General features: G+C 44.5%; 1 protein-coding gene across 2 annotated transcripts in view; it reads right to left on the bottom strand.

Moving 5' to 3' along the window:
* PASD1 (PAS domain containing repressor 1) overlaps nucleotides 1-21,944 on the bottom strand; it is a 94,209-nt gene extending 72,265 nt beyond the window's left edge. The window contains exon 1 of one of the 2 annotated variants that reach the window (XM_027888365.1): nucleotides 21,856-21,944. The gene's annotated coding sequence lies outside the window, so the exon portion shown is untranslated. Of the gene's footprint in view, nucleotides 1-20,720; nucleotides 20,891-21,855 lie in introns of those variants that run through there. The other variant, XM_027888364.1, reaches the window with a different exon arrangement.
* Nucleotides 21,945-24,379: the final 2,435 nt, after the last annotated feature.

The raw sequence follows: 24,379 nt of genomic DNA, 5'->3' as shown, positions 1-24,379 counted from the left end.
ACCACCTTATTTCCACACTTTCTTCTCTCTGCTATTTTTTCTCTCTCCCTGCTATTTCCTACACTATAATGTATATCCAAATTTTCTGTTTCCTCTCTGTCCCCTTCTCTGTGGTCAGTTCTTAATAAAAGAGTAAGTAAAAGACATGTTTTTCTGTGCTCCTTGGGGAAGAGCAGACCACAGGAAAGAAAGAACTGGGTGAGTGAGCCATGCACCCCCTTTCCATCAGCAAGTGTTTGAACAGGATGACAGCTCTGATCTCAGAGTACAGAAATACCAACAGCCACTGTCTGGAAAAAGTGAATTTTCCTAAACACTTGGGCAAACCAAAGGTTTTGGAGCTGTTATTAATAGACTGGGATAGCTGGGAGAAAGCTCACTGTATACACTAATGAAAATGTGTCTAAGTACTTCGGGGCTGTAAATTTCTATTTTTAGAGGATGTGGGTAGTTAAGTAACCCCTGCTTGCTTCTGTCAGAGCAACAGTGGCAAATGCCCTGCTTACAGAAAACCCCAAGCCACAGAGGAATGAAATAATGTCCTGAAAGACTGAAACAGAGCCTTTAAGCTGAAGGAGACCCAGAGCCCAATGAAAAATCCAGGCAGAAGGACAGGCACACCTCGCTGTGGAAAGTCCATCCAAGTCTATGGTAAAAGGCAGCAGTGAAGCAGCAGAAGCGCAGGATACACTGACATGGGACAGGAGGTGTGAAGGAGCCACTTTCCCATCGAAATCACAGGGGGCTTTTCTGGTAGGCACTGTGCAATTATTCCTCTTGGGATTCAGACATGGAGCGGAATTAATGGCTCTTCCTCAGCCATCAAATCCCACAACCAGTCAGAGCCCTTCAGTGCAGGAAGAGAAGGGCTACAGCAACCCTGAGCTGCTGCACATCTGCTCGGCCACAACCGCCCTGACCCCCCTGAACAAGCCCCCTGCAATGCCAGACCCATTTCAAACCTCGTTAGCAAGTCACACAAAATTGAAGGGGGTGAGAAGCAGGAGCAGAAAAGAGAATGATTTCTGTAATTTCAGGTGAAATATAGATAAAGCTGGCTTTTGTTGCCTCACAGCCCAGGGAAGAGGCTGTTCAGGGCTCACTGTGCTCACTCAGCTGCAGAGAGCACAGGGTTCACTGCTCCTTCACTGTGGGCTTTGGCAAGTCTGGGGTCAAGGTGACTACATTCTCCAAACACTTTCAAACCCTCCTGAAAATGGCCAATTTGCCCAGTTTCCAACTAACCTTCCTAACTTGGTGCTTCATAGGGAGCAATTAAATAGCCATAAGCAACAGGCATGAAGATAGCATGCTGTGGGCTCTCGAGACTTTTCTAGTTCTAGTATTTAAAACACAATCACTCCCTGTGGTGGCCAAAACCCACCAAAAGAGCCTACTCTAGAATTCATTTGCCTTGATCACTACCTATTCATAAGAACAACAACAACGAAAACAAACAAACATATTTTGCTGCAATTAAGAAAGTGTGGCTTATGCTCAAGCTTGGCTTTATCCACTTAATTCACCTGGAGTAGTACCACTGAGCTTCTGGGGAGCTGCAGAAAGATGAGCAGACCAAGAGCTGACAAGAATCTGAGGATTTGATCTGTGTCACAGCTCTCTTCAGTCTTTCAAAAAGAGCCGAACATTTTATTAAGGGCATCCAAGAGGATGCTTGTGATCCTTCTGTGTACAGTACAGATGCTTATCTTAATGGCACCTCTATCCATCATCAGCTCAGACTGACACAGAAAGGGAAAAACACAAGAGCAGCCTGAGAAGTTTCTGTATGGATGGGGGGACAGCAAACCCAGAAAGGGAGAAAAATTCTAATCTCTAGTTCATTCAAAGAGATTCTTAGTCTCCTCTCCTTTGGCACCTCCCAAAATCTGAAACAGAAATATCCAGCGAGGAATTCTCCCTGCAGATATATTCATTATAGTCTGATGTAAATTCTGCAAATCACCTTCCATGCCACAGACAGATATTCCAGGCATTAACTGACCTGCATGTCAAACACCGAGAGGAAAGGGACATAGTGGGACTACTGATACTGCTGGGCTCTGAGCAGTGAGGTCTGGCAGCACCATTCCTGTCTCCAGGAGCATTGCTCAGCATCACCTCAGGTGATGCAGGCAGTCAACCTGGGTTTGGGATTAGCCACGCTGTGGTGATGGAGGCAACAGGGCTCGTGTCTGCCTGGGATATTTGGATCAGGCTCAACTCAGCTTCTTTAAAGAGTTTTACTACTCCGAGTGCAGAGTCCTGGGGAGCAGATGGAGAGGTGGAACAGGACCAGTGAGTGGGTGCAGCACAGAAATAATTGAGATGTTGAGCATAGAAGTAGCACAGATTTGGTGTGGCCACCACAGCAAGCAAGGCTGGATCCAAGCTTGATTTCTGCAGAAGTTCCCAAATGAGTCCACAATTCCTCCTGGGAGTCTAAGGTAGGGCAGGGTTTCTTCATGTGAGAACAGCTCACATAGCTCCAGCAGCCACCATTCTCCGCACATAAGCTGATCTTTCTCCCTGAATCTGGGAGCTCAGGCAGGTACACCAACACTTGCCAATGTTTAGAATATCACAAGGTATTATAAATTCCTATGAAAGGGAGAAATCCCCAGCTCTCATGGCTGGCTCTCATGAAGCTGAGGGTTCTAGGCCAAAATTTAAGATCCTGAGGCGACAGAGAGGTAACACGTCAATAACTGTGGAGCTTACTGGAGCTCAGGGACTGCTGTGCCATGATTTTAATCAGCGTGAACCACCACGAGCAGACCAACAGTGATACCCATCGGTCAGTGACCTGGCTCACAGGCTCTGTTTGCATTTCCTTCCCCCTAGATAAAGGCTGGTGGTTGTCTGAGAGAGGATGTAAATTCTGATGAAAGAATTCAAAGCTCTCAGAGATACTGAGGAAAGGGAAGTGGGAGATTCCTGTCCTGCTGTTCTGGCATGCCATTGGGCAAATGTTCCTTAGCACTTATATTTGGGAGTAGGTGCACCTTTCAAAACAGAGGAAAGAGGAGCCAAGTCTTGCCACACTACAATATTTCCAGTTGGAGGGAATCTCCTAGGACTGAGATCTCCACCATGGAAGACATTGCTCAAGAGCTGCTTGGAAGTGGCAGTCCTGGCTAAAACATTCCAAGCAACTGGGGCTCGGTTGTGTCCTCCCCTTCCCTGCTTTCCGTTTCCTTCCAAAACTGGTGATGTTTCACAAGGGCCTGAAGGTGTGGGAGGGGGGACCTTCCTCTGGAGCTGGGTGGGGACTGTGGCAGCAGGCTGGCTCCCGGGTGGCTGTGGTCCGGGGAAGTCAGTGCCAGGCTCACCATCCTACAGGGAAGGGCAGCCGTGAATCCTTCTTGGTGTTCCCAGCAGGGTGGAGGTGGTGGCAGAGGAACCAGCCAGTTTCACAGGGTCACACATGACTACCAAGATGGGGCTGCCCAGCCCCTGAGAAGCCCCAGTTCCCATCACTCAGAGGTGACTGTTCAAGTCACAGCTGCAAGTCACAGACCTGGGTTCAGCTCGCAGAGAATTTGAATTCTGTGCTTGACCAGCCATTGATAACAATGGTCTTTGCTGCTATAAAACTCTCTCAAACGCAAACATCTGTGTGTGAACATTAGCATGGCCTTGTTCTGAGGACAGAAAAAGAAAATACCTCCTTCCCCACAGCACTTGTCACAGTGAACGGTAACTATGGAGCCTTTCACACTCACCGGCTGTTTTCAGATGGAAAAAACCCCAAAACCTTAGCAGTTATAAATAAATGGGAAAGATATATATAATATAAAGGTTCACCATAAATTAATAGAACACAAACAAGTGCATGTCTGAACGAAAATGCAGCAATAAGTAAAGGTTTTCTTCGTTCTCTCCCATTTTTCAAATAATTCTTGAAAATAAATATTTGGTGTATTTTTTCATGTGAGAAACAGAAAGAGAGGAAACCCATGCATCATACTTTATGAGCTATTATTTTTATATGCCTAAATAGCTGCTGTATTAAGAAGCCAAGAGAAAACAACTGTGTATTTAGTCCCCAAACAAACTCAGTATGAGTAGAGCCAGGGCTGGCTGCTCTCCCAAGGGCCTTGCTCTAACATACTTCAGCTTTGCTTTGGAAAACCATCTTTAGGGAAGGAAAACACCACAACCCCATGTCTGCCTGGCTGCTTGCCTGCCTAGAGACAGCTGGCCATGGTGCTAAAGACAGCAGGGAGGGGATTGCAAAAGACAGTTTCCTCCCTTCAAAAGTAAAAAGGAAAAGAGAGAACAAAAATTCAGCAACCTAAAACCTGAATGTTTATGCACTGGTTGCTGAGCTGAGGCTCCTTTTGCACAGGTCACTGGATAGACATCATGTGGTAAGACCTTTTAATTGCTAATGGCCTAGTCTGGATTTCAACACATGACACAGAGATAAAGGACTCTATATCCTATTATCAGTCCCCTGAGCGGCTGTTGCATCTTATTAAGTGTAACTATAGATTCATAGATCAGAATCCTGTACATGGAGGGCATCATGAAACCATAGAACCTGGTTTTGGTTGGAAGGGACCTTAAAGATCATCTGAGCCTTGAGAAATGCCACAGGCCACTGGTCTCCACTTGGACATGGAGACATTGATTACAGCTGAGTCATCAACCACAACTCTGAGTGTGATCATCCTGCCAATTCCTTACCATGGGTCCAACCATTAAGTCCTTGTCTGTCCAATTTAGAAAGCACATATCTTCTTTGACTGGAAGCAGAGTATTATTAGGGCATTCCTTTGCCGTAATAATGGTTTGCAAGTTCCAAAGGAGTTCACTTATATATCAAGCTTTAATATTTTTACTTTCATGTTGCAGCTGTTGAAGTGGGCTGGAAAGCTATTTGTGCAGCAGGGATGAAGAGAAGACACAGATTTCTGCTCTTTTATGTCAATTTCCACCCAAAAAAAAAAAAAAAAAAAAGGAATAGGTAAAAGAACTCACGTAGTGCTGTCGTCATTGTTTTTCAGAGAGAGAAATCAAGGCCAGGCACAGCTACGGGCTTTGCATAAGATCCCATCCCAAAGCAGTGCAAGGGCAGAAGCAAGCATGTGTGCTGTGGCAGTGCTCTCTGACCAGCAGACCATCACTTCCTTCACTAACCCTGCAGTAGGATGGGGGAAAGCAGGATCAAGCTTCACAGTGCCTGCAAACTCACCAAGGGCTTGGAGCACAAGAGAAAGCTGCGGATTTTCGTACAGGTCAACTGCCAGGACAAGTTCACCCCAACACGATCCCCTCAGAAATGAGGCCAGCAAGGACTAACGCTGGCTATTTTGCATTTTAAATGCATGCCTCTCCTTAAAGCTTTAGAGCTTCTGCTTCTAAATAGACACCAGATTCTGCACCAGCATACATCAGCACAGCCCTGCTGAAGGCAATGGAGCCATGCCTACTTTTATCAGCTAAGAATCTGATCCAGCCTTCTAAGAAAGAGGGGGCACACAGGGGGTGAGCTGTTCACCTCCTTGCTGCCTCTTGTAACACTGCTTCCCACACCAAACACTCAGCACCTCGCAGGACTGGGGTCTTTGGGGTGAGGCTTAACATATATTCTCTGGTAGTGGCTGAACTGATTGCCAGCAGAGAGGGAACTGTAAGTCAGCTGTGATAACCAGGGCCCTGCTGAGCTGTCGCCAGTGGGGAACCTGTGTGGCTCTGAGAGGTTGATAGTCTCGTAAATAACAGGTCTTCTACGAGGTGCTGCAGTTTGACTGCATTTCATTAAACGGTGAGAAAATGAGCTGATCCCTGCTTTGAAATAGGGACATTTGTGGATTTATTAGCTGCATTACTCACCTCGCCCTTCTTCGAGCAACACAGTTTTCCTCCAGTTGCAGAAAGTCAGATATTCTCAAGTTGTGGAGAAGAAACATGAAGAGGCCTGTGCAAACCTCAGTGCTGATGGTGGCCTTTGCAGGCTCTGCACGGGCCATTTTCTGGGAGTGCTGCTGATGCGTTGTGATGAGATGCCATTTTAGCTCCGCAATGAGCATTAAGTGATGCTGTTCTTTCCCTGTCCTGCTGCATCTGGTCTGGCAGCAGAAAGCTCTCTCTGATTGAAGACAGAGATTTTGTGAGGTGCAATCTCTTTGAATCCTGGTTTTTTTTTCTCTCTCTCTTTAATTTCTTTTAGATGAGTTTTCGGAAGCACTGAAAGCTCGATGAATCACTTGACTGAATGGCCCACATAGTTTCCTCTTAAGTCAGCTTTGGCAGTGAGCCACTGAACGTATTTTGAGGCTTTGCTCTGAATAATATTTTTGTTGCTGAGATTATTCAAATATTTGAAGCCAGGCCACCCATCCCACTCTTTGCACTTCACCAGAGGGAGGAGGACTGCAGTATCAGGATCTAGAAATATAGGCACGAAGGCACTGAGCAAGAGGAAAACTTGCCTCCAACCCAAAGAAATTTCCCCTTGGATATTCCAGTCCAGCTGTGTGCCACTGGCGTTAATGGCAGCCCCAAAGGCAGGCCCAGAAAGGGCTTGTGCCAGCCCTGTGGGTAAAGCAGCCACTGCTCATGTCTTCACACTCCAGTCATGGGGTGAAGAAGCCCATGGCAGCAATGGGACAAGCAATCTGCTCCCAGGCTGCCATCACCCAGCACACAGAGACTGTGGGGTCTGATGTTTGGGGCAGGTACAAACCCATGTGCAGTCTGAGTCAGTCTCACCTCTGCAGTCATGGAAACATCTAATCATAGCAGCATTTAGGATGCAGCTTTAGGTCTTTAAGATCATTGAGTCCAACCATCATGCTCCTGCCCCTGTGCTCCCGCTGGGAAGGAAGCTGCAATTCCTTGTCAGGGTTCCCACCCTCAGCCTGGCACTTTGCTCCCTTTCAGGGATTCAACGCTGTCAGCAGCTGCCCTCTGTCCTCGTGCCCTGCAGCACAGTCTTGAGCTCTGGCTTTGGGGAGGCTTAAAAGGACAGGACACCCGCAGGGGGAGGAACTAGTTTTGGACAAAACAGTGCAAGCATCTGGGGGGCATTTCAAACTGATGATAGCCAGAATCAAAACCCTGTTGCTCCAAAATTCACTATTCTGAGCTAGATTCAAATTCTGCAGACATCTCAAAGGATGGTCTCCAACACCACCCTGGATCTGGGAATAAATTCTCCTAGTACTGAATTCTTCATCTCTTCACTTTCCAGTGAGTTTAGAAAGTTTTTTGGCTTCAAGCTAATAATTTAAAAAGGATGGTCTTTTTTTTTTTTTTTTTTTTTTTGTAGCCACTGGATTCCAATTAGCTTTACTTTTCATTTCAAAAAAGGAAGCCACCATACAGCAACCATCCTGTGAACTGATAACGTGATGCAAGCACAGAAGGACAAGTTCAATCAAACTCATCTTGCTGTTTTGAAGCACTGCTCGCGTTCATTTTAGACTCATTTCAGCGTGGCAGGTCACAGCAGTATAAACATCACGGGGAAAAAAAAAAGGCCGAGCTGGCAAACAGTCAGAACTTGCTGTTCCTGACCCAGTAACCTACTTTTTGAGCACCACGTAACATGAAAGCCACCCCTAGCTCAGACTGCGACGTCACCTCTTACTTAACTTTTTAGAGGGAAATAGTGGGTCCAGTTAGGAAGAGTTAGACGAGATGTGGTCGTCACTTACTTCATGCTGACCACAAAATCTGCTTTAGGTTAGACAGAACTACAGAGGCGGATTTCTAACATCAAGTCCTTGACAGCCACCATCTGAACCCGCGTGTGCCACGCAGCAGAGTTTGGACCTGGGAGTCCATGGGTGCTGACACACGGAGCAACCTTGAATTTTGTCCTCAGCACCAGTGCCACCATCAGCATCACAGTCACAGGCAAAGAAGCTGTCCAAGGGAACACTTCATGAGGGACACCTCTTTCACCTCTGCAGTGCTGCTTTAACCATTTTCAATCCAACTCCCTCAGCCTGCCCTGATGTGGTGGTCAGAGAGCACCCTTTAAAGACAGGGAAGACCTAAAGGCACCTGTGACCACCAAAAGCTGCTCTCCATGCCTGTTCTCCCTTCAACAGGGCAACAGCAACAGCCATCAACACCTAAAAGCCTGGTAAGACCAAAGAAGGCTTCTGTGAGTGCCTTGGTTATCTCAGCACAACCCTGACGTTTCAGAGCTTAATGGAGCCCCAGTTCAGAAAAACACCTATATTTTCAAAGCATTTTGTTTGCCTAAAGCCATCAGGAGTTTTCCCATCAAAACACAAATGGAGATGGACTAGGGTAAAGTTTTCAGGCATTTTTCTACTAGAAATAAAAGAGGCGCAGAAAGAGAAATTGTATTTATCCACTGCTCTTTGCAACTACATCTGCTGCTGTGAACATCCTCAGAAATCAGTGTTTAATACTTGCCATTAAGAAGCAAAAGACGAACAAAAAGACTAAACTCAGGCTTAACTTTTGAAAGGATTAATATTTTACTGAACATGAGGGAAAAAAAGTAGGAGTAGTAAGACAGAGTAAGCAACATTAGAAAATGAGCTTCTAAGAGAAATGATTGGAAATGACTCTGTACCAGAATATGTCCATTTTTGCAGGCAATTACTTCCACTGCATCTCTCAGTTGAAACACACACACGCAAAATAGGAAGAGGTGGAAATGAAATTATTTTTGGTTGAACATTCCAGCTACATCCAAAAAGAAGTGGTTGAAATAATCAGAACAAAATGTCTTGAAGTTATTCCACCTTCCAGCTGGCTTAAACTGACTAAGATTTTATTTCTTTTGACACTTGGACTTCCCCATTGCAGACCAGGAAGGGACAGAGCACTGCAGTATCTTAAAAATTCTAGCTACATTTTCTTGCATCATCACAAACAATTTTCCCACCATCTTTTTTTACCAGCAGTTTTAACTTAACCTAAGATTAAAAACATATGGAAGTATTTCACTGGCTGGCATAAGGACAACACAAAAGTAAATTTTCTAATAGACATAAGAAGTAGGTTTTCTTTACTACAATGTCTAATTTAGATCTCTGAAATTGTAAAATTAAAATCTATTCTAATCCATACTTAGAAAAAAATGCATCTCCAGCAAATTATAATATCTAACTGCTTATTACACAAAAATCTCAAAATGACTGTATTGTAAAAAAAATAATTGCCTAATTATGAAATCCTGATGATAAAGACACCATTGTCATGAAAACATCTGGGCTACCAGCCCCCCAGAATGCATGAAATTTCAATAGGCAGAGCAAAATCAGGAGGCAGATGAAAGAGGAGTTTTAAAGAGGTCCAGAGAAAAACCATCACCCACTGCAATTTCTCTGTCCAAGTACAGGGGATGGCTACAAACAAACCAGTAACAACCTACTCACAGTGGTAGAGCAGCAAATGTGTACGGGGAGATGAGGGACAATTAGCAAACACTGTGCCTATTCTTGCACAACCTTGGAAAAAAATACATATCTACTCTACTGTACTCCTCTAAGACAACCTGGAAAAATATTCATTGTATCAGGGTGTTGGAAAAACGTTTATCAATCTGATGTCTTAGAATAACAGAGTTGACACTACGAGCATAACAGCAATCAATAGCATTTTTTTTTAGGCATTTAATTCACACCAAACATCATTTAAATTATACTTGACGAACAAAACTGGAAGAGGAATAGAAATGAAAGAGGAGGAAAGGTCAGTTTACATGCAAACAAAAGTACTGAGAAAGGTAAGAGAAGTTTGGCTGTTCAAATGGCTGATCTTGAACAAGAAATCTGTTCCTTGTTGTTAAGCTTGTTGTAAATGTTATGTTAATAGAGAGGTTAGTGGCTATGCAAATTTTAGCTGCTTATGAAATGATGAAAGCTCAGAAAAAAGGAAATTACAAACACGTTGTTATCTCAGGTGTGAGATGCTACACCAAAGGGACCAGAGAAAGCATGAGAGCATCTCCAGTGGACTGGGGGATGCAGTCTTAGGAGAACAGACCTGTGAGCCAGGATATGATCATGTTGGAGGGACGTCTCTCAAAGTAGGGCTTTTTTCCTTCCCAGCTGATCCCAAGCCCTGAAGATGTGTACACTTATCCCTGACACTGAGCGTGCAGGTGATTCCAGGGAAGTTAATGAGGACTCCTTGTTCAGATAGTTAAAACTTCACGGGGCAGCACTCACAGGGCTAACAGCTCCGATAAGGTGTGATTTCTTATCTCTAACCAGAGCTCCCATCACTGGCAGGGACTTCCCACCACTGATCAGCCTGTACCTTGGAATCGCCAATGGAAACCTCATGTGTCAATAATCTGTAAGGCCCCAGAAGCAGAGACTGTGGATGAGGCATCAGAGGATGATGCATCACTTATAGGATATGACACACTGGTTATGGGAGCGATGACAGCACAGACGGCATCAAAAGCACAGTAGCCTTCTCACATGGTTGCCATCTGTGGTTCACTGCTAAAGGTTATATCAGGACTCTATTGTAAAATGCTGCTGGCTGAGATTTATAATTCAGTGGACAGCTAAGTTGTCAGCCAAGAAGTCCTTCCAAATGAAAACAGTTCAGTTGTGGGTATTCTGCTCATGTTGGATATTTTTGATCACTAATGTGATAAAGCCCACAAAGCAGCATCAGCCTGTGCATCTGATATGTTTTCCATAAACTGCTCTGCACAACAGCCAACTGGAGTTGATCATCTCCTTCAGTCTCAGGTCTGACTGCTTGTTTGCACAGTGTTCAGACGGTAGGATGAAACTCACTCCCTGTGCAAAGGCTCACCATGAATCTGTACAGCACTTAATTCTCCCCTAAGCCTGATATTTGGGCTTACAGGGGATTTAAGAAGCGTGCGTGCTGCAGAACGGCCTGCATGATACCAGTGAACAGAGTCGCATGTGCTAGGAAAAGCTTTCACATCTTCCTCCAAAGAAGCATTACTCTTCTGCCAGGTAAATAAAGATGTGCCTGCTATTTACTTTCCAACACATATTGCAAAGCCCACGTTAATTAAACTTGTAAAACACACAGCAGAATGAATCTTCATTGACGTAACGCCAACAAATTGTATACGAACTCTCCCCTGCTATTTACTTAGTAAATATTTGCTTGGAAAGAATAACTTGCGCTGTCCTAGACAAAGGACAAGCCAGTTAGGGTGCTGGAACCAAGAGTATCCTTTCTGCTCTCCTGGGCTCCAGAGCTGAAACTCTAGGATGCCCTGGGTCAATTTACATGGAGTTCAAACATCAGGCAAACACACCAGGAGGGAGACAGCCAGGATAAACCCCAAAGGCCTGATGCCAGGCTCACCTTTACAGTGGCCACTGGTAGCTCTGTGGCACCAGAGAACTTTGGCAGAACATCAAAGACCTCAGGGTTTTCCCTGGGTTGTTTATAGGTTGTAGCATAGGGGTATGTCTGTGGTTGAAAGGATGGTCCAAATACAAAACCATCTCCAAAGCTCAACGTAAATCGCAGCAAAATTTCTCATTTTCTTCAGAGATGCCAGCCCTTTAAAATACTCTGCAGCTCTCAAAATCCAAGCACTAGAAACCTAGGAATGTTGGTCTGTTACTCATTTACCTTTAGATGAATTTCTAAAGTATTCCAAATATGGATAGATTTCTAAAATCTAGTTTGCAAACCCTAGTTACTCACAAAATAATGCACAAGAAACCCCAGTCAAACCTTGTTTGACATTTACAGGATGCCCTTTAGATAACTCTAGTCTATTAAGGCAATTGCACTGTTAGACTATGCAGTGACTAAACACCCTTTTTAATGGCAAAGCTGCCTCTGACTTCAGCAGAGAGAGGTTCATCCCTAAAATCCCATGAAATGTCAATCTGTTAGTCAATCCTTCTCATTATTAATATACATGTATTTGTCTTTAAAGTAGATGGACTGATTGCACGAGGCTGAAAGTTGTCCAAAAGAGAAGTGTCTTCTACTGGGGAACAGAGTATGAGGCACAAACAGTCCCAAAATAACATGACTCATTCTGGCAGGCTATCATAGCCCTTTACTGACTTTTGGACCAACACAATTTGAGATCCTTTTTCTTCGTGTCAAACCATATTTTATTTCTTTCCAGTTCTCACTGGCCAGCTACAACTCAGTTCAGATACATTTCAAGAAAACTGCAACTATACTAACAAAGCCTCTTAACCTTCACATTGACTCCCTGCTGAAGCATGTGCAGAGATACATACCAGCAAAAAAAGAAAAAAGAAAAAAAAAAGGATAATTACTTTAAACTGACATGTTTTTCAGACTCTCATAACTGTCTTTCAAATACAGATTAGATAGCACTGCCATCCAGGACTAGAGGGTCTGTCACTTGGTTAAAGTTTCCAAGTAAAGGCCAGGGGGAATTGCTTTTAGTTGGTTTCTTGTCTTCCGTGATCCGCAGGGAAAATGGACACACGTAATGCTGCTTATCAAAACACTACCCTCGATACCTCCATCTGAAAGACAGAGGCATTACTACTACTTTCTCTATAAGAATAAGATAAATACAGCTTATATGAAGGCATATTTACATAAGTTTTGATGACTCATGTAACAGAGAAGCCTTAATGCACGTTTTTCTTCTCCTACACACTGCCATGAGCTCAGTGCTTTGTCTGGAACTATTTCACAGAAGAATCTCTTAACGGCCTTTTTTTCTCCTGTACAAGAACTGTTTCCAAACACCAATGGTAGCTTCTGTTCCAACAGCACTGTCAGCATTGTTACTGAGCCCTTTATCAATGCAAATGCATCGCAACCCACCAAATTTCAGCACTGGTGAATGCAGCGTAAATTCTTCATTTTGGTGCTGCAATAAAAGAAAGGAAATACCATCCTGTATTTCCTACACAGCAGAAGGCAGTTCTTGCACCAACTATTACATGATTATATAATTAATAACTTATTCAGCAAGTGCTGTAGTGAAACGAGCTCATGCTGAGATTCATCACTATTCAAAAAAGTGCTGCTGCCCAAGTTAAAATTCAGTCACAGTTTTTCACAGCTTTTGTGTTTCAGTGTTTTCCTTCAGCAGAGACAAGGTTGTAAATGATATCCATATTATTTCTAATATAGCTCAGTTTTCTTGGTTAGCACATTTAGGAAGGAGCTTAAGCACAGCACCAGCTCAAAAGGATCAAACCCAGCCCAGCTCTCCTCCCACAAAACAACCAAATGAAAACACCCAAAATAAAATTACCAGCTTCAGCATGCATTTATGGGTAGCTGGGGGACGTCAGACTGTGAGAACTGTTGCAGAATACCCTCTTGTAGAGCCCAAAGAGAACTTACAGTTAAGCGATCAAGACAAAGCCAAGCTGCAGAACTGCCCCCCACAACACACTGGTGGGAGCAGTGCCTACCTTCCCACTTTCCAGGAACAAATCCTGGCTTGTGTAAACACAGCCATGCTTGTGAGAGCCAGCAGTAGTTCACATGCAACCAGAGTAAGTTCCCTTCTAATGATGATAAAGATCTAGGCAGGGGAAATGTTATTTAAAACTAAATTCCTCCAAAAAAACCCTACACCCAGAGCCAGATTCACTTGAGATAAGTAGCATTAAACTTCTGAAAAGTGGCTCAGGACATCTAAACTGAAATGCCTGAAAAGGGCCCAGTTTCCAAGAAATCTCTTGTTTGGGGTGCTCTCCAGCACTGTTCATGGTTCCCAGAAAGGCCTTCAAGGTGGATTTCCTGTCTGGTAGGTGGGCTAATTTGAGGAGATTTTTTTAGACATAAATGCCTCATTAGGTCTCTCCAGTGGCAATGCAACATACTGAACATCATAGGCCTCATACAAAAGAGACATCTAAAGAGTATTGAAAACCTAAGACTGTTCATCATCTCCTAAGTAATTACTAAAGCCATCCAAAAATCCCCACCCAGTTCTATGGAGGTGAAGACTGCAGAGAACACTCAAACCAAATGCATAACTCTACCAGAAAACATTTTCCTACCTTTAAAAAAAGTTACATGTATTCATAGGTACCATTCCAATTAGAAACATCTTTATCTTTGGGAAACTGAAAGGTCATTTCAACATATTCTTCCTCCTGAAGGTAAAAATAAGAGTGCTGTGACGGCGACAGTGTTTTTCCAACAGCCTCTATATTACAGCTGGTTAAAGCTATCAAAGATGAAGCTTGATTTCCAGTAAGACACAACAAACCTTTTGAAATTCAGTAGGGTGATAATGCAGGTCCAGCTTTGCTATGTTTAGCAGTCTGTAACCAAAACATATCCCAAGGTAAGCACCCGAGGAGCTGGGCATGTGCTTTCCCAGTGCTCTGCTCTGTGACCCTGTTTCCCTGATGCTATCGCTGCATCCTCATTATAACACTTCAAGAAAGAACATAAACATCTTCTGCATTAAAATGCTCTTGACTTTTACGAGCAACCTGATTCAGCAGCCCTCAGGGTGCACTTTCATGACCAGCTCAAGCAAATCCTGCCCTGGAAAAGGTACTTCTGCCACTCCCAGTCTCCCATGCGTGAAAAATCACGCTTGCGTGGTTGAAAGCTAATGCTTGGAGAGCTTTTAAAAAGATCGGCTTTCAACTACTTCACCACAACTGTGCCAATGCAGTGGAGACTGAACAGAGAAGAAGACAGAACTCCCTTCTTTGGTCTTAAACCGTTTCCTCACAACTTGTTACTCTTGGCAGCACAACCTACGGTCTATGATGGCTATCCATGAGTCTCATGTGCTCCCTGGTATCTCTAGGAAATGGGGGGACCTCAGCTCTGTATCTTGGAGGCATGTGATTGTTGTTGGCATTGGTGGGCTGACTGCCAGGGATGCCACACTGAACCTACAGCCCTGCCACTAAGTGATTTTAATAAGGCATTTAATTTATCCTTCATCTCCATTTTCTGATAGCATTTAAAACCACTTTCCTGTCTTTTTTTTCTTAGGCTTTAATTCTTGAAGTCATGTAGGCACATCTCTACCTTTGACTGTTGGGGATCTCCTTGTGGGGAACCACAAAAGGTCTCCTGAAGCCCATTCCAAGTATATTTTGTACAGCCCCATCACTTCAAAATGCATATTGTAATGGACAGCCCTAAAACTTTATGCACAATCTACAGTCCCAGCTTAATACAACATACCAACCTCATGTGGAGCTTCTCATGCAACCCCAGGAAAGACCACAGTACCATCAAACACCCTCTACAAGTGGAGCACTGCACAGGTGACAGGACAATTTGAGAGTAATGAAGATATTCTTAAACACTATTAAATGCCATTGAAGATTAGTTGTCAAAAGCAGATATAAAGACCTGTGAAGAGGAAACTGTTCACAGCATTCAGCACTGAGTTTTATTGCCCCATAAAGTTCAACCCTGTGCCCCATATGCTGCAGTGTTATCTGAAGAAACTCTATCTACAATCTAATGTTTACATGTATAAATACTTCTGTAGCACAAAGGTTGCCAAAGATCAAGGAGCTGATTCAGCAACAGACTTAGTTTAATATTAAGCAGCACTTCCATCAACATGATTATTTATCTACTCAAATTCAAGGAAGTGCTACGCACTGCACTTTGGCCAAATGAGGCCAAAATGGGGGATCATTTCTGAAAAACATGTTGTGTCTCGTGATGCACGGGTGCAGTCTCACCTTTAAAAAGAGAGGGAGAAGTCTGGAAAAAATACGCTATTTTCCTACCACAGAAGCATGAGAGGACAGTCACACCTAACATAGCAACAAGGAAGAATGACCTAGGGCTGAACGTCAGCGGGAGGTGGCGCAGGAAGGTGTCAGCAGAAGTTGGTGCCCACATCTTTCTTCCTCCCTCCCCAAACCCATCATACAGCCATTGCAGAGCCCACAGGCTGCACTTGAACTGGTGCAGGTGAGGTCACACTGGGGTCTCTAGGTTAGGAAATGGCATCTTGCTGCACTGGAAACAGAAAGAGATCACCAAGAGCCTCTTTGTGTGCTACTTCCCCAGCTCCCGCCCATGAAAGCTTTGCTGAGAGTCCAGTTCTGCTGACCGGGTCTCACAGTGTTCCCCTTTTCTATATAAAGAAATCCTCAGATTGGTTTGCAAATCTGCGCTGCATTGCTAAGAAATGTACAAAGATATGCTTTCTGACAAATTCCATGTCACTTCTGTTCCTCAGAAGTCCTATTTTATCACTGCTCAGGGATGAGGGTCTAGAAGGCCTTTAGCAGACACACAGATGGACTTTATTCAGCAAAGCTGATGCCTGTTCTGCTCCTTAGCTTTCTTTGTGCCTCTGAGACAACAGTTTCCAAGGGACAACTGTGTTCTTGAGAAAAGCAGACTCCACATTTCACTTTGGGTAGAGCCCTAAGGTGGATTAGACTGTCATTCTGCCCACCTCCCCTGCATGCTGTAAGCAGCTTACTTGCAATATGACAGATTTAGCAAAAGTGACAGTTGCTTGCTGTCCAGTATCATTAGCTAGCCCTGCCTCGAGAGCTCAGACATGGTGCTCCATCTCCTTACCAAATCAGCTTATTAATAAACATACAGCCTGGCACAGTATTTTCTGAAGCAGTGCTTTGAGCAGGGGGCTGCCCAATCCACCCAAAGACTCAAAATCAAATTCTAGCCAAGATGAGGTCAGAACAGAAAATAGGTTCAATGGACTGGCACGTCAGAGGGACTGGGATAGCTAAGCATCTATGCTTACCTTTGTTACTCATCACTCATTACCTTTATTAGTATGGTACTCGAGTCTGTGAAGGGAATGGCAATCTAATAAAAAGGCTACCAGAGTCAATGAAAATAATGCAATTTATTGGTCTGCCTTAGGCTTAGCTGCCCAAGGTATCAGACAACATCAGCACTCTTTTTCCCAGCTGACAGGGCTCAGCACCTTCCCCAAGGTAGCAGTTAAGAGCTGGACTATTCTTTTAGGTAGAAGAGAAGGATGCATGCAGAGGAAGACCTCTGCTTCCTGTGTGTGTTACAATATCACAATGTTAAAACACGTTTGGTGTTTAATAAAGTATCTGCTAATTCCTGCAAACAAAATAGTAGGAAGAAAATTGTCTGAGTCAATCAGATTCGGGCAAACAATACCACTTGTAGTAAAGTCTACCTTTTATTCAAAAAAGTTCAAGTTAAAGAACAGAACCAGTTTCACCGCTGCTGATGTAAAGGTTTAAATAGAACCCCCAGGGGGACCCTTTAGGATGCTCCTAGTTGCTGTTCAGGCTCTCTGCTCCAACTAGTCCTTTGGCTGTATCCCAGGCACATACAGTAGCCTGTGGAAGACAGCCTCCTCCTGGCCTCTAGGCGGGGGGGTTTGATGTGCCAGGCACCATCCGAAAAGCAAAATGAGGAGTGTGAGGAGGAGCAGGAGAGCAGTGGTGCTGCTCCTGTTCCTGGACAATTTAGCCATGGAACAGCTCTGTGGAGATCCCATGGCCCTGCCCCAGGAAAGGCTCCTTCCTAGCCCCATGGAGGTCCAGTTCTGCCACCTGGCTGCCTCTCATCAGCTCTTGCTGGCCCCAGTAGCTGCCCTAGACCACATCACAGAGCCCTGTTCTAGAAGTGCAAACAAAACATGAAAAAAAGGTAAAATATGTGTACCATTTAAAGGCCAAAATCATGCCAGGGCAGACAGACAGTGACATGAGCACACCCACCATTTCAGTCAGCTGAGATTCTGTTACATGGAGTGTTTCTACACTGCTTGGCCCAAGAATTTCTCCAGGACTTTTCTTTACACATGCAAACATTTACAGTTCTCAAATTCCAAAGTTTCTTAATTGGGCTTCTCTCTGCCTGATGTTGTAGAGGAAGAAAAGGAAACTACCTGCAGGTACTTTTGGTAGGATGGCTGCCAGCTAACAGATGCAGAGATGCTGTGCATCAGCCCCGTACTGTAACACAGCGATCTCTCAGGGGCAGCACCATTCTTGCAGCTGCACCACAGAGAGATGCTCAGTGGCATTAAATTATCGCCATGGGGATTTTCCCACAATGGGTGCCAATGTCAGGAAGTCAGTGCAGTCCTAATGACTCTTGTCTGCATCAAAATAACTCTCCTTCAAGTTATTTTGTCTGCATCAAAATAACTATCTTTGGGCAAAGCACTGCTCTTGCTGAGGCATCTGGCTGGTAGGAGCTTTAACCAGGCTAAATTTCCACTATAGGAAAGACTCGGGAGAGTTGCTGACACAGTCATATCCAGGCAAGTCAGTGAGAAACAACACCAGCCACATCAGCCTGCTCAGAGAACCATTCATAGAGGGGAACAACTGCCCAGTGTCAGAGTTCAGATAAACTTGGAGCAGCTTCCCCAACAGGAGACTTGCAGTTGGACTGTAAAGCCCATCCCCGCACCACACTGTAATGACATTTTTAATTTTTTATTACCATTTCATAATGGTAATTGAACACAGGCAAGCAGACAGAGAAGTCTGCTTGATATATAGGGCAAGGCTCACCATCTCCAAGTGGCAACAGGGACCCTGTGGGCTCAGCTATGGGGCTTCAAAACTTACAAAGCCACCAGCACCCCAGTGATCGTGTATGAAAAACTAGGCAGCTGTGTGGTATTTCTCTACCTCTTGTCACTTAGGGCATTCTACATAGCCTGAATGATGTACCCAGTGCTAGGGGGCTTGCAGTATAGGATGGCCAAACTCCATTGCTGCCTTTGCCATTCTGGGGGTACCATTGCATTGCTGATGCACACAACACTAACTCTCTCCCTCCTGGAAAGGAAAAGTAGAGGTTTCTGCCCATCCTCCTGCCCAGCAAGACAGAAATTAGCTCAAGGAGACAATGGAACATAGTTTTTGAGGTGTGATTGACTCTTGGCTTCTATGTTTAAGTTCCCAGCAAGGCTGCCCAACACTTCCAATTATTAGAATGATTTTTATGACTATGTGTGCATTCAGCAGTCTTTGTCTCCTGGCCAGTCCTTTGCTGCTTCTATTCCATTACACCCTACCCCAGAAGTAGGGAGCCTGGTAGACTGAAGCTGTTGTGGTTCCATTTTAAGCCAAGGGCCAAATCGGCTGATTAGCTTCCAGCCACCTGAAGCCACATCACAGGGAGACAACTACAGTGGATGAAACAGAGGCAGCATATCCCCAAGTATCTCCTTCCCTCTTGCCAAAGCATAGCACCACTTGGAATCTCAATATAGTCCACTGCTTCTAGTTTCTACATCTGGCATGAATGATGGGTGAATGATGTAGCACAGGTGAGGGAGGGACAGGATGTTCAGGAGAGTGCAGTATAACACCACGCTTTGGGTCCTGAGAGACCTGTTCCTCAACAGGACTACCAGACACCAGTTTTCAGCTGCACTGCTATCCCAGACCAAAAAACAAACCCTCTTTTGTGTTGGATTAAAATTTTTTTAAAAAATTAAACCATGCCAAAAAAACTCCACCTCTTCTTACACCCATCTCCTCACATAAGGGCCACAAAATCAGCCAAGGACCAGTCAGATCTATGGGACCACCAACCCCAAGCATGGCAAGACAAGAACAAAAATGAAATAGGATGTGGGTCCCAGCAAGCTGCTACTCCAGCTGAATATTGCAAGGAACAAATGCAAAAGCTGAAGTGACAGGAATTGTACCATCAAGTAAGTACCTTTTAGACTGTAACAAAAAAAGAGTCTAAAAATTGAGTACAAGAGATTCTCAGTCCCAGGGGAATTCGAGCCTGTATCTCATACTAAGCGATTTTTCTGTTGCACAGTTCATTTTAGGACAACGCTCACCCTCACAATGCCAGTCCCATGGCCTGAGGCTGCTCTGGATTCAGGCACCTGACTGTTAAGGAACAAACATTTCTGTTTATGAATAATTCAGATCCCTCACTTATTTAGGTCCATTTAATCTCTGTTTCTCGCTGTTTGAATCTTTTGAGCTTACAGCTAACTGGGCTGTGGATGCACAGCCCCACTCCCCAGTCCTTCTGCGTCCGTAAGGGAGCCACCAGTTTCCCCAGTAACTCCTCCATACCTCAAGCACATACTACACAAACTACTTACATACTAAGTGCAAACATAACCGCAGAATCTCAGGCATTCTCTTTGTTCCTCTTGCTGCAAAGATTGCTTTCTGCTCTGAGATGCATGTTTGACAGCAGCTCCATGAGAGTGCTACGTACACGAGGAGCTCTTCCATGACAGTGCAAGCACATCCAGATCTAGAGTTCAGTCTTAAATCAAAACAGACATGGATATCCAGCACCCATGGAGACAGTCATCCAGCATGCTCTCAGAAGTCAACACATACAAGCAAATGTAGCAGCTGAGCTGCAAACAGGCACAGCTCTGCAAGTGCACGAAACAACAGTAAGTGCAAAAAACAACAGCAAAGCCCCAGTAAGTTACACTCTGAATAGTGCCAGCATCTTGGACCGTTTCACTGCCTGAGCACAGCCTTCTCTCTCAAAGTGTTATTACCAGTATTAAGGGAAAGCCATTGTGGCTTAAGCACAGCTTATTCTTAATTGTGTTTCAGACATGTTAGAGGAAAACAGACAGACAGCACAAATAAGTTACAGAGCTGTTTCACAAAGCAGCAACAACCTAAACCGATCTGTTTCAGGCAAGGTACTAACTATGCAGAGAGGCCGTGTTTGCTTGAGGTACCGTCGCCTGCACCCACATAGCCTGTGATTCTGGAGCACCTTTTCAGCCCTGCACGCACTCACACCTGTGTATGCACCCTGCCACACACCTCACCCCGAGGAACACATCCCTGACTTACCCCACAGCCAGCCAGCAGCCCCAAACCCTCTGAAAGCTCCTGCAGAAGAGTTGACAGAGTTTCACCTCGTTACCCAGCGAGGGCGTTATATAACCGGCACCGTTTCTGCAGGCAGCGAGGATGCACCCCGCGCGCATCCCTCTCCTTCCCATCCCACACGGATACACCTCCTAACAAGCACGGCGAGCTCGGGGGGGCAAGGTGGGCTTTGGGGTACTTATGAAAAGCAAAGCTAACGGTATCAAAGAGAGTTCAAAAGGTGCCCGGCGTTTATTAAGAGGCATCGCTACTATGAAAGGAAGCGGTGCATTGGTATAATGTTCCTTAGACTGCTGAATGCAGCTTGGCCTAGATTTTCCTGTACTGTTTGATGTGACCATTCATGCAAACAAGAGTAAAACTTTCCCTTTGCTTTTAATTAAGCAATGAAGAAAAAAAAAAAAAAAGGAAAAGAAAAAGAAAGAAAAAAGTGACACATACAAAACCCCTCTTTTTTTCTGTCATCTGGGTCTTCTGGGCTACTGTCAGATGGAGAATATGCAGGAATCAGCCCCATTGATTAAACTATTAATAGCAGCAAACAAACAGATGTGCTCAGCCAAAGACAGGACAAACCCCATGCCCTGTACATCCAGACTAGATACAGAAAAACCCAGTATTTTACAAAAGGCTTGTTTTTTATTTTTTTTGGCAAAGAACTCTCTAGCACAGTGTGCAGAAGCAAAGCACACAGCATTTTAATATGCAGTAATTAATATAAATAAATAAATTACTGCCTTTTCTCTGTTCCCACAGACAAAACCTCACCAGCTTTCAGAAGACTGGGACCAGATCCTGAAACAATCTTAAACAAAATGTGGCTTGTAGTCATTCAGGATATTCTGGTGTCCATGAATCACTGGCAGACACAGTACACAGCGCACAAATGCATAGGGGCTGTAGCTTTAGGACAGACATAAAACTCTTATGTAAGCCATAATCCTCTCACAGACTCCTTATTCAGTGATTTTAAGAACCGCGCCGTAGCAGCCTGCTGGCGTCCCAGTGGCTTTTAACCAATTTGAAAATGGGGAGACTCCAGTCCTAGCACAGTCCCCTCCCCGACACCAGTGCTACCATCGGTACCGGGACTTACCTTGCAGGGTTTCGGGGTGCAGAGCATCGCTGTTCACTGATGTTTTGGTCCTCCACAGAGCTGCTGCTGTTGCTTCTCTGCTGAGTGAATCACCAGGATTAATCTCCTGCAGAGTTCACTGAGGCTAACGATAATCAAGTTAAATTTACACTATATGATCAGAGTTTAATTAGGTACTGTTATACAACTCCTATTAATTACAGCAGTAATACCCTTATGAAATGCAGATGGGAGGGCGGGGCTGTGGTCAGAGGGGGCTTGGCCACTCAGATGATTTCAGGAAAAAGCCCCATTAAAATGCTCTGTGTGTACCTTTAGTTACCTGCTTGCCTCTGCCAGTGCTCAAGATGAAACAAAAAGCTTCAAAAAACCCATTATAATCCTACAAAATGTAATAAATCCAGAAGCTAAAGACCTCCCACATGCTACACTATCACTTTCCATTTACACCAAGAAGCAAGAATTCCATTTTAAATCCCAATGAGCCCGAGTCATTATTAGCTTGCTCTGCTCAAATTCCTACACAAAGAAGTCCCAGGTGATAGAAGTCAACTACTTTGCACTGAGATATTAACTCACTTGAAACCAAGGCAAGTCTTCATACTATCACTAAAGTAAGTTTCTGTTTTCCTCCCTTAGTTTCCTTCTCTGGATGACCTGTTGTGTCAGGACAGATGCCAATTCTTGTTCTTCATGTGCTTCTAACCACCACCGTTTCCCCTGGGACATGGACCCACCCCGTGCCCCAGTGCCTCCTTCCTCTCTATGCCCCTGCAGCTCTTGTGGTGCATGAGGACAACACTGTGGGGAGAGGCAGCTGATCTGAATCCCCTGATGAGCTACTTCAGCCTCAAACTGGGATGTCTCTGCCGACAAGGTGCAGCTGGGGAAATGCTGGATCTCGAGGGGAGGAGCAGACTCCAGCATTCAGCACACAGCAGTGGCTGCAGTAGGAGACATTGTGCAGTGTGTCATTCCAAGCCCAAAGTGGTCTTTGCTTTTGGTACACCTTGCCTGAGGAAACCCACAGAAAGAACAAAGCCTGTGACATGTGGCTTCCATTAGCATCTGCTACACAGGCTGCTGGATGGCTTTAGTGAAACCTGCCAGAGATCATGTCCTGTTACTGCTACTCACGTGAAAACACCGAAACTCTGGCCTTGCACCCACATGGTCAAAGAAACAAGTTCTTTTGGGGATGCACAGGAACTGTGGTAGGAGAGGGATATGATGGTTTCCTGACAGCTCCTTGCTCTGTAAGCAGACCGAGGTGGGCTCCAGGCTCTTATGTTTCCCTCACAGTTCAGATGTGGATGCTTTAGAAGACCCCTTAGTCTCTCCTAGTGCTGGGAGTTCTTAGCCAAGACTCTGAAAGGACCTTTGCTTTTTCTGGAAGCACAAGGCTAGCAGAACACCTCAGATCCTTTGCTGGGATTTTTGCTTGATTTAGGCACAAAGGATGCACTATTCCACCTCATTCCTTATGTATTCCATCACAGCTGGGACTAGGTCGTCCCCCAGAAGGGATGCCTTGAGGACCTCCACGTTCTCACCTCAGCACAGCAGTGCTCTGAGAGGAGAGGTACCAGGCTCTGGCCAAGGCCTTTGGTCCTCCTTCTGCTGTAGTGACACGTTTTGGTCCCTCGCTGCTGAGAACGGCACTTGTGACACACTATCGGGAGCGTGGCGGTGCTCCTGCAGCAAGGCTTTGATTTAGGAAGCGGAGCTGCTCAGCCCACTCTGCTCTTGCTGATGTAGTGACCTGGTTTTGTCAAGACTGTTTTTCTCCTTTCATCTTTGATGTCATTTTGGAAGGCAAGTCATGAGATTTTCATGGAGACACTGACTCAAAGTTGGACTAAAACAAAGCCAATCACAATACCATTATAAGTGAATGAGGTGCAATTTCCCCTTAGAGGATTATTACACTATTTAGGGTTCTAGCACATTTATTTCCACAGTTTAGTAATCACTTTCATGCTTCTCATCAGACTATAATCCATTTATATTTTAATGTAACAAGTTACAAGGATTATCAGCTCATAATAAATATGCTCATCCCCTAAAGCATTTAAACAGCCCCTACACTTTGTAAAGAAGATCTTGCTTAATGAGCAGACACTTACAAATGAATGAGGAAACTAATACTGTGTTATATGGAACACCATCAAACTGAAAAATACATGCTGCTTAAATTACTCTTCTCTGAAATTGAATGTTTTTCAGCACACAGATATTTGCTTTGAAATTACTTTTATCATAAGGGAGGCTTTGGAAGTCTCCAAGATTGCCTTTTGCTTTGGGAATTTGTTTACCTTGTTCTTCTAAGTTTGGAATATTACATTCAGCCCATGCACAGGATTATGTACAACTGATACATTAGTCAGGAAAATCAAATTAAGAAAAGCTGTTGATAGCACCTAAGGGAAAGCCACCCAAAACAAAACCCCCCTGACTTGCACTTAGGTCAGTCCTAGTGTTAAAAGTGTCCATGAAATGAAATTCACTCTGCTAGAGAAACGTA

Source organism: Empidonax traillii, unplaced genomic scaffold, assembly GCF_003031625.1.
Source record: "Empidonax traillii isolate 1590-97213 ecotype Southwest subspecies unplaced genomic scaffold, ASM303162v1 scaffold237:size1322474, whole genome shotgun sequence".
Classification (NCBI taxonomy): domain Eukaryota; kingdom Metazoa; phylum Chordata; class Aves; order Passeriformes; family Tyrannidae; genus Empidonax; species Empidonax traillii.
This window is presented reverse-complemented; position numbering and strand designations above follow the sequence as displayed.